At 40.1% G+C, this 14,524-nt stretch overlaps 1 protein-coding gene across 1 annotated transcript in view; it reads left to right on the top strand.

Annotated features, from left to right (window-relative positions):
- The first annotated feature begins 13,288 nt into the window (after window positions 1-13,288).
- LOC139465793 (EGF-like domain-containing protein 2) overlaps window positions 13,289-14,524 on the top strand; it is a 38,326-nt gene continuing 37,090 nt past the window's right edge. Inside the window, exon 1 of the mRNA XM_071247709.1 lies at window positions 13,289-13,392. The gene's annotated coding sequence lies outside the window, so the exon portion shown is untranslated. The remainder of the gene's footprint in view (window positions 13,393-14,524) is intronic.

Here is a 14,524-nt window from a genome sequence, read left to right as displayed (position 1 = left end):
CATATGTTAGGACGTAAATTGATGGCTAGAGAGAAAACACGCCCAACCAGTTATTGATGTAAAATATATTCAAAATGTCAAAGCCAGAAAATAACTGCCGAAACATCTTTCATATTTCGGAAGAGGAAAAGTCGTGATGAAAATTATATAAATGGATCACTGAAAATTAGTGATGATACCAGGTGTCTCTGTATTCAAGCATTGCGTTCATGGTTCCATATGCTCGAGTGATGAGTTTCATCCCTGTCATGCAAATGGTGAAGTCGGAAGTTGTCCATCGAACTTCAGACTTCGCTTGATTAAATAAATATGATTTGAAAGAAGAGAGAAAAACCTGTATATGATTATTATTATAGTTTGTTTATGGAGATGTTATAATCACATTGTCAATTCATATGGTACGGCACAGTGACGTCTGGGGCATGTTCTGTATAGAATGAGTTTAGTAAATTGGATAAAATTCCCAATTAAGGTCTTTATTGAATTTTGTTCTATTAAACTACAGTTATAAAATATAATAAAGGGAGCCCAGATACTGCAGTAATCCAGACTTGCCAAACATTATAGACTTGCATGGGCTGTGTTGGATATGTTTGTTTCAGGTTCTGTATGTCAGACTCAGGATTTTACTGTTTTGTCTGCATTAGTATATGTCTCATCGATTATATTTACAAAAGCGCAGGTGTCTGCCATGATGTGTATAAATATGAATATGAATGAAGGAAAATACTGACAATAAACATGGATTTTACAGATGGGGCATGTGGTAAATAGAGGCAAGTATGTAGTTCTATGTTATTATACTGCAGAAATTGTGTCTGTTCATAACAGTTAACAATATTAGATTTGTCGTTCTTTTCAGTCAGAAATAAACGCAGCCTATTTCTATACTGGGTAAAGGCACAGTAATGGAAATATCGTGACAGCTTGACGGGGGATGTGTTCTCATTAATAGTCGCTTTATACATTTAGACATTTGTGCTTGAGAAGACTTCTTCTTCTTCATACATCACCTAAATAACCACAACTTGACATTTCGTTCAGAATTAGGACAGCGGTAGCAAATACTCGTAGCAAATACCAGTAATAGTATCAAAATGATCGTGTGTGTGTGTGTGTGTGTGTGTGCGTGTGCGTGCGCGCGCATTTTTGTGTGCGTTTTGTGTGTGTTGTTTAACTCCAGCTGTTAAACTTCGCTCTGTAAAGTCAATGTACAGATTCAGATTAATAGCAACGATCAACTCCATCGGTGTACGATGACACAGAATCAACCAAGTCCCCGAACCTGACCACCCGACCCATTAAGTCACTTTCCACAAGCATATGTTGCTGGGAACCAATAGTAACCCGGAACCTGACGGGATGAAATTATCATGTACAAATAGTTTACCCTCACTTTCCCAACATTTGTTAAAACAATAATTCCAGCCAGGTGTAGAACAATAGAATGATTAACTAGGGTTTTCTCTTTGGTTGACCTGAAAACCATTAGTTTTTGCCGTGTTACCTGACTTGTGAAAGTTTCTTCAGCTTTTTGAAACAGAAGTCCGCCAATATGAACATTAACCTAGAACCAACCACAGCCTACATTGACTTTGAATCAGCTGCACAGAGTTTCATCAGAAGAGCTTTGGCTACTTATATCTTGAAAGGCTGTTTCTTCCATTACGCACAGTGTATTTGCGCAATGCTCAGACGTTTAGCCTTCAAGTTGACTACACCAGAGACGACAGCATGAACACCACGGTTAGAGGAGGTAACGCCTTGTCACAGGTTCGTGTCGCCGATCCCCAAGACGTGTGGCTCAGTGCATTAGTGTTGGGGCTTGCCGACTACGTCACCGACTACTCGGACGAGGGCAACCGCGGCCGCACTACATAGAACCACCGCGACACTGTTGGCCCAGGAACAACTAACCCTGATGAGGACTGGCACAAAAAACTGACCACACATTATGGGCAGTCCTCATCCTAATGTCTACAAAATCATAGACTTCTTCAAAACAGAACAAGCCTACACCGAAGCTTGCATCATCCAGCTGCAGTCTGGTGGAGCTGCCCGTCCCAGGAAAAAGAAATACCGCAACCTAGAAGATGCTCTAGACAGAGAAACGTCATCTCAGAGAAGGCCGCAAAACACCAATCCAGTTTGCTAATGATGCATCCAACCTTATTTGAATTTTGATATAATCAAGATGTAATTGTTGTAAGGACTTAAACAAATATATGTGTTGTAAAACATAAAGAAATATGTCATCTGTGAGTGAGTGAGTGAGTTTGATTTTACGCCGCTTTTAGCAATATTCCAGCAATATCACGGCGGGGGACACCAGAAATGGGCTTCATGTCATCTGTGTGTTGTAACATGAATTCCGTGAAGATTCCGGGGGTAGAATAGGTCTTCAGCAACCCATGCTTGTCGTAAAAGGCGACTATGCTTGTCGTAAAAGCCGACTAACGGGATCGGGTGGTCAGGCTCGCTGACTTGGTTGATGCATGTCATCGATCCCAATTGCGTGGATCGATGCTCATGATATTAATCACTGGATTGTCTGGACTCGATTATTTACAGACCGCCGTCATATAGCTGGAATATTGCTGAGTGCGGCGTTAAACAACAAACCAATCAACCAAACCAATGTAACATGAATTAAAACAAAATATCTGTGACAAATATTTATGTTGATCTATCAAACATTTTATCTTTTTTCAAAAACAAAACCATAAACTATTGGTAATAAAACTGTATATTATTATATATGTTCTAGAGCATTGGTAATAAAATTGATGTATTAAACAAGTTTGATTCCACTTATTTCACTTCTCCAACAAACTGACCCAAGCCCACGATCAAGACCCCTGATTATATCTTGGACAACACCCGCCACTTAATAATCCATATGTTTTTATACTCCTACCAATGTTGGGAATGCGAGGGTGACACCGCACACATTCACTCCAGTGTTGGCAGCAACGGTGGACTAATTGACCATTCGGTGGTTACAAAAGACAGACAGACAGACAGACAGACAGTTTATTCAGTAATTTAGGCATCAAGGCCCATAGTACAATGCAGATGGGATATTAACATTTGTCACGTGACGCATATGATTAGATTTTAAATCAAGTTACACATTCCTCATTATAAAGACATTTTTCAAGAATACAGAAACAGCATGGAGCATATCAGGATTTTCCGAGTTTAGCAGATTTATCATTATCTGATGGTCTTCAAAAAAAAAAACTTGCAACATGGGGAGAAATTTATACCTTAAATGGGAATACGTTTCACATATAATTAAGACATGGTATTCATCCTCCACTTCTCCAGATGAACAGTTCAAAATATCACCGTCTTTGGACATGCGACATACATTAAAATTGTGCAATGAACCTCTAAGTTTACAATAAGCTCTGATTAAACTTTTACCATTTAAACAAGTTAAATATCTTTCAGTTTGTAATAATGATTTAACTTTGCTGTAATTGCTAAGATAAACTGATTCAGAAATACTTTGGTGCCACTGTTGACAGAATATATCCTTTAGTCCTTGCTTAAATGAATATAAAAGACCTGTGGATTTCCCACATCAAGGGAAATCCATACATATGAAAGCCACTAAGAATTAATAGATTTCTCACATCTGATTTTATTATGTTGCTTAACGCCGCTGAAACCCAATTATTTTCACCATTGTCATCAAGTACCTTTAACATTTTGTGACATTGATATGGGTATCTTCAGGTATCATTTTAAGTAAAATTATTACTACGGCCTTGTAATGTTTACGTTCCGTATTATACTCAGAATATGTGTTCCGCTACAATATGGAATCCGGGTATTAGTGTTACCCGAAACCGGAAGTCAAGTGTGTGTACGATGAGTGAATAAAAACCAATCATCATCACCTCGTGCTCTCGTGGTTAATGACAATACATCACATTTTGGCGACGAGCAGCCTATCGGCCGACCTCTACAGATACCATAGAGGTAATTACTGGCGAGAGACACTTTTCTTGTGTTTGAATCGATACCAACATTGACTTTTTCCATAGTTCGTTCACACCTACCCTCGCACAACGTTGACCGTACGTAGATAAAATGGCGGCGTCGTTACCCCCATTCGCAGAATTCGAACTGCAACCACGAGAAACAGCACCTACTCGTTTCTCAAAGTACCTCAGGCGATTAGAAAACCTATTCCTCGCCACGGACATCACTGATGCAAACCGTAAAAAGGCTTTGTTGTTGCATTATTCGGGTGAAAATGTGAATGACATTTTCGATACGCTGACTGTTCCTGCGGTTTCAGAGGACGCCGAGGACCGGAAGGACGTTTATTTGTGTGCGATGAAAGCGCTAAAGACTCATTTTGAACCGCAGAAATGCATTGATCAGCTTGTGTACTCATTTCGTCAGGAAACGCAACAAAGTGGAGAGACTGTCAGTGAATTTTATACCCGGTTAGTGATCTTGGCAAAACGGTGTGAGTTTCATGATGAGAACCTGGAAATTAAACGGCAAATCATCCAAGGAACACGTGATCACAGACTCAGACGTAAAGCCATTGAACAAACACTGACACTTGACAGTATTTTGAAAACCGCTCATTCCATGGAAGTTGCTAAAGAAAATGACCTCATGTTCAGTTCACAGCAATCACAGCAACAAGTGCATGCACACCGAGCGAGAGATCAGAAACCACGCCCAAGGGTAACAGTGGAAAATACAACATGTGGATTGTGTGGAGGACACTATCCCCATCATGGCACCTGTCCAGCACATGGAAAAGTATGCCACAAATGTGGAAAATTAAATCATTTCAGTCACGTGTGTCGTTCTAAACCAGATTCCAGTCCCCGCAAACCTGGCAATTTCAATCGTGGCCGTGGGAGAGGAAATTGGAAACAAGGAAATTGGAAACACACACCAGGGAGAAACAGACAATCTGCTCGATCAGTCAATCATGAAGATGAAACAAACAACACAGTAGCTGGCGCTACACACGAAACAAGTAGTGAGGAAGAATACACCTTCCTGCTATCGAAAACAAGTCTGGTTGACGCACCATTTTTCGACATTTCAGTTTCTGGTTCCCCGATCCGAATCATGGCTGACTCTGGTGCTACAGTGAATATTATGAACAAGTGTGACTTTGACAAACTCAACCCGAAACCACAACTTATTTCATCCAAAACCAAAATCTACCCCTATATGTCCATATCACCATTGAACATTTTGGGGAAATTTGAAGCAGACCTGGCTTGTGAATATTCAGACAGGGAGTGTAGAGAGACATTTTATGTTGCGAGTGGACCAAGTAGCTCACTAGTCAGTTGGAAGACATCACAGAAGCTGAACCTCATTCGTGTGGCCAACAACATACACGTGTCGACTGGTGAGAAGTCAACTCAAAAAAAGTCAACAGAGAAGTCGACTTTGCCGTCAATCATACAAGAATTTCCAAATGTGACAGAAGGTATGGGTGCATACATGGGAAATCCTATCAGAGTCTACGTTGACCCGAACATAAAACCAGTAACACAACCACATCTCAGAATTCCATTTCACGTTCGGAAACAGGTGGAAAAGAAAATCGAAGAGCTCGAGAAATCAGATATCATTGAGAAATGCAACGGGCCGACACCATGGATCTCGCCGATTGTTGTTGTACCGAAACCGAGAAACCCAGATGACATACGCATATGTGTGGATATGCGATCTGTGAACCGTGCTATCATTCGTGAACGCCACATTATACCCACGATTGATGACATCGCAGCAGACCTCAATGGCTGTAAGTTGTTCAGCAAACTTGATCTCCAGCAAGGGTACCATCAAATCATGCTACACCCTGATTCTCGGAATTTGACTGCATTTTCCACGCACATTGGGCTTTACCGGTACAAAAGGCTCAACTTTGGCATGTCGTGCTCAGCCGAAATATTCCAAAAAGTGATTGGAGATGTGATCCAAGGCATCCCAGGTGCTCGCAATATCAGCGACGATATCTACATTGGTGGTAGAAATGTTTCGGAGCATGATCAGCGCCTACGACAAGTGTTACAGCGTCTGTCTGACTGCAACCTGACAATCAATGCATCAAAGTGTGAGATTGGTGTGCCTAGCATGCTATTCTTCGGTCATCGATTTAGCGCAGATGGTATCTCACCTGATCCAAAGAAGGTGGCAGATCTACAGGCCATCCAACCACCAACAAATGCCTCTGAAGTTCGCAGCATTCTGAGTTCAGCGTCATTCTGTAGTCGTTTCATCAAAGACTTTGCTCTCATCACGAAACCACTGCGTCGACTCACGTGCAAGGATGTTCCTTGGACTTGGGGTGAAACCGAACAACAAGCTCTTGACAGGCTCAAAATGGCGTTATCTGAAAACATAACGCTCAGTTACTTTGACCCCGAGAAGCCATGCATGTTGTTCGTTGACGGAAGTCCCATTGGGCTTGGCGCGGTGTTGACACAGAAGGATCCTGTCACAGGCGAAGTGAAACCACTTCACTTTGCAAGCCATCCACTCTCTGACACAGAGTCGCGCTACCCTCAAATCGACAGAGAAGCACTGTCTATCTATTGGGCAATCAAACGTTTCAACTTGTACCTCTACGGTAAAGAGTTTACAGTTGTGACTGATCACCAACCATTGGTATCACTCTTCAACAATCCAGCATCAAGACCATCGGCAAGAATCGAAAGATGGCTGATGGACTTGCAGCATTATCGCTTCACAGTGGAGTACAGACCCGGATCAAATAACCCGGCAGACTACGCATCACGTCATCCTTTGCCTGTTTCAGACCAATCAGGAGAGGAAGACCAGTCTGCTGAAAGTTATGTCGCGTACGTCTCGCGGAATGCTGTTCCCAAAGCCATGACACTTAGCGAAATCGAGAATGCAACATTGCATGATCAACTCCTGCAGGCAGTTATATCGGCTCTGAAATCTGGAAGGTGGCACGAAACCCCACCAGGCGTGTCACTGGCAGAGATGAGTAGATTCGAGAAAATCCAACATGAGCTTACCTGTTCTGACACGATTCTCTTGAAGTCCAACCGGATCGTTGTGCCAACATTACTCCAGGAACGTGTGGTTGATATCGCACATGAAGGGCATCTGGGCATTGTAAAAACAATCGCATTACTCCGTGAGAAAGTTTGGTTCCCGCTTATGGACAAATTGGTCACTCAGAAAATAAAATCATGCTTACCGTGCCAAATAGCTGTGCCAACCATGCAACGAGAACCCCTGAAAATGTCTCCCTTACCAAAAGCTCCATTTGAAAGGGTGAGTGTTGACTTTGCGCATATTGATGGTGAAACCGTGTTACTGCTGATCGACGACTACTCTAGATACCCATTCGTCGAACCAGTATCCAGCACAAGTGCATCGTGTGTTATTCCCGTGTTGGACAAAATCTTTGCAGCAATGGGAACACCCGAAGTTGTCAAGTCTGACAATGGCCCACCATTTACCAGTGACGAATACAAGAGATTTGCCAATTCACTCGCCTTCAAGATACAAAGAGTTACCCCTCTTTGGCCCCGTGCAAACGGAGGCATTGAACGCTTCGTTGGCTCCTTGAAAAAGCACGTGAAAGTGGCAAAGGCAAAAGGTGAGAACTGGAGAAAAGGTTTACAATCTTACCTCCGGTTGTACATAACATCGCCTCATGAGACAACAGGAGTTGCCCCAGCGACATTATTGTTGAAACGAATCGTCAGGAACAAGCTACCACAGCTTCCCTACATCGATCCCTTGGCAGAGATTGTTAGCAATCGAGATGCTGAACAGAAACAGAAAATGAAAACCTACCATGACCACAAACGGAATGTTCGACCGTGTAATCTACAAGTTGGTGACAATGTTTTGGTACACAGACCATTCAACATGGTGAAAGGAAACACACCATATGAAATTGACCCCATGATCATTGTGTCCCAGAAAGGCAGCATGTACACCGCAGAAGGAGGAGGGAGAACAGTGACGAGAAACTCATCTTTTTTCAAGAAGCTTCCTTTAATGAACAATCAGTCAGATGATGACTACATGAGTGTCACTAGTGATGTTTACCAGCCTGAGAATGTGATCCAGCACAACCCCAAACAGCAGATGTACAGTCCGACTCATGACATTCCCGTGTCTACCCAGGCAGGTACGCGTGATGTCAAAGTGTCTGATATCCCATCAACGGCTGTCGATGTCCAAGAGACAGTAGTCGAACGTGATACAAGTCGCTCGAGTCCAGATAAACATACTATAGTCCGCAGATCGACCCGTGTCCGTAAAGTTCCAGATAGATTGGTTCTTTAAACAAACAAACAGTGACTGTGTTTGCATATTTGTTCTGGGTTTTTGTTAAATGTTGATTTTAATTTCTGAAATTTATCAGAGTGCATATGTTGTGATGTGATTTACATCAGCAAGAAAAATGGCAGTTTTAGTTATTACGGTCTAATTTGGAACTGTAGGTGAACAAGATATGTTCTGTGGACCAATTTTAATTTGTCTAAGTGAAAGCAGTGATGGTCAGAGACTTTAGAAGTGCATGTACGTTTATGCAATCAGTGCACGTTTTGAAGACTTTACAGAGACCTGTGACAGTTATAATATTATGTGCATCATTACCAAGTTACATTCTACAAAGAAGAGGATGTAATGTTTACGTTCCGTATTATACTCAGAATATGTGTTCCGCTACAATATGGAATCCGGGTATTAGTGTTACCCGAAACCGGAAGTCAAGTGTGTGTACGATGAGTGAATAAAAAACAATCATCATCACCTCGTGCTCTCGTGGTTAATGACAATACATCACAGGCCTGTTTCACCAAGGATTGCCTTGTTTGAGACAAACTTACCAACACCTAGAAAACATTCGAAATATGAAGTGTGAACTTATTTCAATTGCAGCGTAATACTTAGCACCCCATATTCAGAACCATACAAAAGTATAGGCACAATTGTGTCTTCGAAAATGGTACATGCTGTAAAAAAGACACACAACTATTTTTCCTGAATAAATTATAAAGAGGCATAATTGCTTTCATGCCACAGACCATGACAATCTTGAGGAGAACAATAGACCTGAATATTTATAGTAAGTGACTACACTCAAGGCAGACGAACCAAGAAACCACTTTTCATGTTTTGCAACAATACCACCTCTTCTAAAGACTGCAGCATTAGTTTTAATCACATTTACTTCAAGCCTCCATTTTGAACAGTAACTATCTTACACATTTAACTGTTTTTGCAAGCCATTTACAGAATAGGAAAACATTACAACATCATCAGCAAAAAGTTGCATAATGTCCATTTTTTCTTGTGTTACAAATATCCCATGTTGGCAACTATTTTGCCGCTCTATGTCAAGTTCATTTATGAAAAATATAAACAAGAACGGACTTAAAACACAAACTCAGACTGTCATTGAGAAAGGATCTGGTCCAATACAGGTCAGTTCACTCTAAACTGAAACTACATGTATTATGGAAACTAGCACAAACTTATAAAGATAAAGAAAGAAATTCATTTATAAAGAAAATCATTCATTCATGTTTTTTAAAAGTACAGACATTTTACCATTTTATCATTTAGTAGTAAGTAAATACATCAATTTGTTCCTATTAACAGTTAAAAGCTTTTTAAAGTCAAGAAATACACAATAAAAGAGAACTCTAGTTGTGCACAAATATTTAGAATAAAGAGTTTGTAAAACAAAGAAATTATCAACAGTAGAGTACTTTGGTCGGAATCCTGCTTGAGACTAGGACAGTAAATCATTTACTTCCATCCAAATTCTCAAACGTTTTTCTTTGATTGATGTGAAGACTTTGCCAATAACATTTAGTGGTGAAATGCCTCTATAATTACTTGGCTCACAAACTGACCCAGATTTAATAAATGAAATAATCATACTTATATTCCAAGATTCTGGAAACACACCCATGTCTAAAATAATATTGGACAATAACTTCAAGCATGGTGCAAAGAGATCCGATGGTAGTTTAAAGAATTCAGGGGGTATCCCATCTTCACCTGCGGACTTACCCGTACTCAGATTATTGATAGCGTCCGTGACCTCTCTTTCGGTGACCTAACCTGACAGGAGTTCGTCCAAAAGGGTAAATCATTACAGTTATCACGTGTATGTGAGACCAGAAACTCCTCCACAGCACAATCAAACTCATTATTATCAGTTCCCTGTAGGGGATTAAGAAAACCTTTAAAGGAAATAAGCCATAGTTGTTACAAAGTTGAATTAGGGTGCTCATATCAACCATCGGATTCGCTTACAGTGAATCCGCCCATATATATATATATATACACACACACACACACACACACACACACACACATGGGTGAGATCAAGCGGTATCTACATTGCTTTGCAGACCATTCTGACGTCAATGGTTACCATGACAAGACAGTCAAATGACATCACCAATGACTCAGCTACTGGAGCTGTTGGCAGTACTTTTTACACCTAAGACACTGCTTATTACTGTCTACAAACTGGTTTTAATACCAGGAGCTGAAAAAACCCTTATGAGGGACGCATAAAACCACATGTACCCGTAATAACAGTGCAACAATTGTACCTCGCTGACATGTTTCAATCTGCCATTGTAAAAGAATAACAATTCAATATTTGATGTCTTTTGATAACAAATGTATCAACGCTCGTTGATCAAAGTCTTTTTCGAATTTTTCCACTTTTATCAACTCGTGTTGATATATTTGATATCAAAAGACACCCAGGTGAAATTCTCTATATCACCGACTGCTAAGAAAGGAACAATAATTTAATCACGCATTACGTTAATTGTATATTGATTGTTTATTGGTTTATTCATGTCAGTGTGATGTATGGGGATGTCTCTTTCACACTACGTAACAACATTGAGAGGTCTGTGCGTATAAAAAATAGAATATACACAGGATATTGATTCTGTACTTATGACACTAATTGAGGTGTGGCCACATGTTGCCTACTTCCATGGTTAATGGTAATAACGTTATACAATGTGAAAGCTCCACTATACCTGGATCGAATATGCCACATTTCACGCCTTGCCAGTTCTATGTACGCAAACCTTCACTTCGCAATTCAACATACAAATTTAATATATAATAAAAGTACATATTAATGCCACCATATTACATATTAAGGTCATCATGACCATCATGGACTTTAAAGAAGTTAATTATCTATGTAACAATGAAGTGAAATGTCAATAATGTTGAAATTCTTATTTGAATCGGGACCCGTGAAGATCCGGGTTAGAATAGATCTTCAAAAACCCATGCTTGTCGTAAAAGGCGACTACTAGTATGCTTGTCGTAAGAGGCGACTAACGGGATCGGATGGTCAGGCTCGATGACTTGGTTGATACATGTCATCGTATCCCAATTGCGTGGATCGATGTTCATGATGTCATTCACTGGATTGTCTGGTCCAGACTCGATTATTTACAGACCGCCGTCATATAGCTGGAATATTGCGGCTTTAAAGAACAAACAAACAAACAAAAAGTTAACAGTGAGGATTATACAATTTTTCCAAATACGTTGTTCCAATTGAGGGTAAAGCTATGTATCCGTATTATGTCCGTGTAAACCTACGGGGAATATGTCTGTTGTTTCTCGGGTAGGATCACAGTCCGAAAGTTGTCGGACTTTCATTTTTTGTGGAAGCCTCGGTGGCTGAGTGAGTTAGATCGCTGACTTTGTGTGCCTCGCTCTGGCAGTCTGGGTTCGAATCCCGGACAGGGCTCAACCAAAATAAGTACTGGAATCTGTACTTAACTCAGAAAGTGTTGTCCTAAATATAACATTTGTTACACTACGAACACTATGTTCTTCTGGGTGGACAATAATGTAATTTCCATCATGTGATCCTGACGGTTATAAATAAGTAGAGGCAGACACTAAAATGGTACATAAATAAACTTTTCCTGCTCCACCGGTGGCATTCGTCACAAACACATGCAAAGGCAAGTCAATTGTTTACCTGAAGAAACATCACGGGGACATATAGCAATTCTTTTGTCACTGATGCGTCACATCAAGACCTGAATACGTCGCACTGTCACCATCCACCTGGCTTGCCGAGACACAAACGAAATACGGGGCGGTCGGGTAGCCTAGTGGTTAAAAACGTTCGCTCGTCACGCCGAAGACCCGGGTTCGATTCCCGACATGGGTACAATGTGTGAAGCCCTTTTCTGGTGTCCCCCGCCGTGATGTTGCTGGAATATTGCTAAAAAGTGACGTAAAACCATACTCACTCATTCACTCACTCACAAACGAAATACTGATCAAAGCAGCTGCTGCAGAAGGCCAATATCGCGGGAGTGATATGTTGTCAATAAAAACTACAAACCGTAAACCTTAACTTAACTTAACTTAACTTAACTTAACTTAACTTAACTTAACTTAACTTAACTTAACTTAACTTAACTTAACTTAACTTAACTTAACTTAACTTAACTTAACTTATACTTTACCCCTTCTTTTCCAATCAGCTGAATTACTTCACGGAGAGTACCCCGCGTGCATCTTGTCCACTTCAATAACTAACGAATAATTCCATTCCAATTCTACACGTTTATTACTTTGAGTGAGTGAGTGAGTATGGTTTTACGCCGCGTTTAACAGTATTAAATCAATAACACGGCAGGGGACACCGAGAATGGGCTTCACACGTTGTACCCATGTTAGGGAATCGAACCAGGGTCTCCGGTGTGACGAGCGACCGCTTTAACCACCAGGCAACCCCACCGCCGTTATTACTTTAAGGTAATATCGAAAATAACCGATTATTAATAATAATAAATTATTATATGATATATGCAGACTCGTTACTGTGTAGGCTACCTGAAACTAATAGGCTATCAGTTATACATTAAGCCTATGGCTGCCCAAAGTAATGTGTGGCTTACGTCGTCTCAGCGCGGAACAGCGACGCCAGCTATTGACTCACGGTAACAGATGGACGCGACAATCTGCTGCGACAACTACGGTTTAGATTTATCAACAATGGTCTATATAAGTCGATAAAACATACTCCGTTATTCAAATGCTCCAACGCCAGACAAAACATATGTAGAGTAACGTCACGTACACTCAACAGTAAATATATGTAACAATATCACGAGGAGACACCCATCGTCAATACTTTCAAGAACAAATCTATAATTTCCTTCATTGTGCATATGAATCAGTCCCCTGTAGCTTATGCGCACAATCGAGATAGATCAATAGCTATTGAGATATATCTTCAATAGCCGCGTGTAACATCAGTTGAGGACGACTCGGTGAATAGTAAACAACGCTCCCCTCGCGTCCACCTCATATCTAGGACTTCACAAGGTAGGGCCAACCCTTTTATATTCTATCTGTGTGCGTTTAATAGCTTTCTTTCAATGTCAACATACATTTTTGTATATAAATGTTCCCAACAGTTAATGTTATATCACATAAGATATGAACATGTTAACGTGTTCTGTTTGAATTATTTTTTAGTTATCAATCATCAGTGTTTTTTATGGTATTGTTTTTTTTTCTGCATGGTATGGTTCACGTCAACAGATTCATATCAGCTTATCGCCTTTAAATGTGTTGGTTGCGTATGGTGGTTCCTTGACTCGGTTCCTTGATCTTTCTTAAGACATGTAGATGAAAATAGTACGAACATACGGTGAAGAGTCATCTGGGGCCATGTTCATGCTCATGGTCTTTTGAAATTTTAAACATTATTTATTTCGAGTCTTTGAAAGGCATTTAGAAGTAATACACATAAGAAAGAGAATTTATGGATGTCAATTTCTTTATTATGAGGAACACAACGTTTCGGCGTATATACTTACTCCTTCATCAGTGAATAAGGAAGAGAATTTATGGATGTCAACTTCTTTATTATGAGGAACACAGCTTTTTGGAGTATATACTTACTCCTTCATCAGTGAATAAGGAAGAGAATTTATGGATGTCAACTTTATCATGAGGAACACAACTTTTTGGAGTAAATACATACTCCTTCATCATTATTATTTTTTCACTTATTTTGTCAAATGTTATGCAGTTTATCAAGAAGACAAATGTCTGGTTGTTACCCATTTTGTTACCCATGACAATTTTCTGTATCTTTCAACTTTCATATGACTAATATATAGTATTACTATGTATGGTATAACTGGCTGATTGTTCTACTCGCCATATGTATTATGTGGTATATTCATCGTTATCAATGTACCGGGAGCGTACTACTCAAAAGAAGTTAGAGCACCCGAATTGCAGCAGTGACTGTAGTTGACTGTAATGTCATGACTAATAATATGAAAGAATGGTGTGTTCTTGAACTCTCTTTGAGTAATATATATATAAGCCAAACTTTAGTTACTCGCAATTTACAGCAAGAATCGGATTATGCCGTTGTTGATTGTTAAATTAGTATTTAGCATTCCCCAACACGCTTCAAATGTACTTGTTACAGGTTGTTTAT

Source organism: Haliotis cracherodii, unplaced genomic scaffold (assembly GCF_022045235.1).
Source record: "Haliotis cracherodii isolate W230 unplaced genomic scaffold, xgHalCrac1.p SCAF_18, whole genome shotgun sequence".
Taxonomy (NCBI): domain Eukaryota; kingdom Metazoa; phylum Mollusca; class Gastropoda; order Lepetellida; family Haliotidae; genus Haliotis; species Haliotis cracherodii.
The sequence above is the reverse complement of the archived record's forward strand: the minus strand, read 5'-3'. Positions and strand labels throughout refer to the sequence as shown.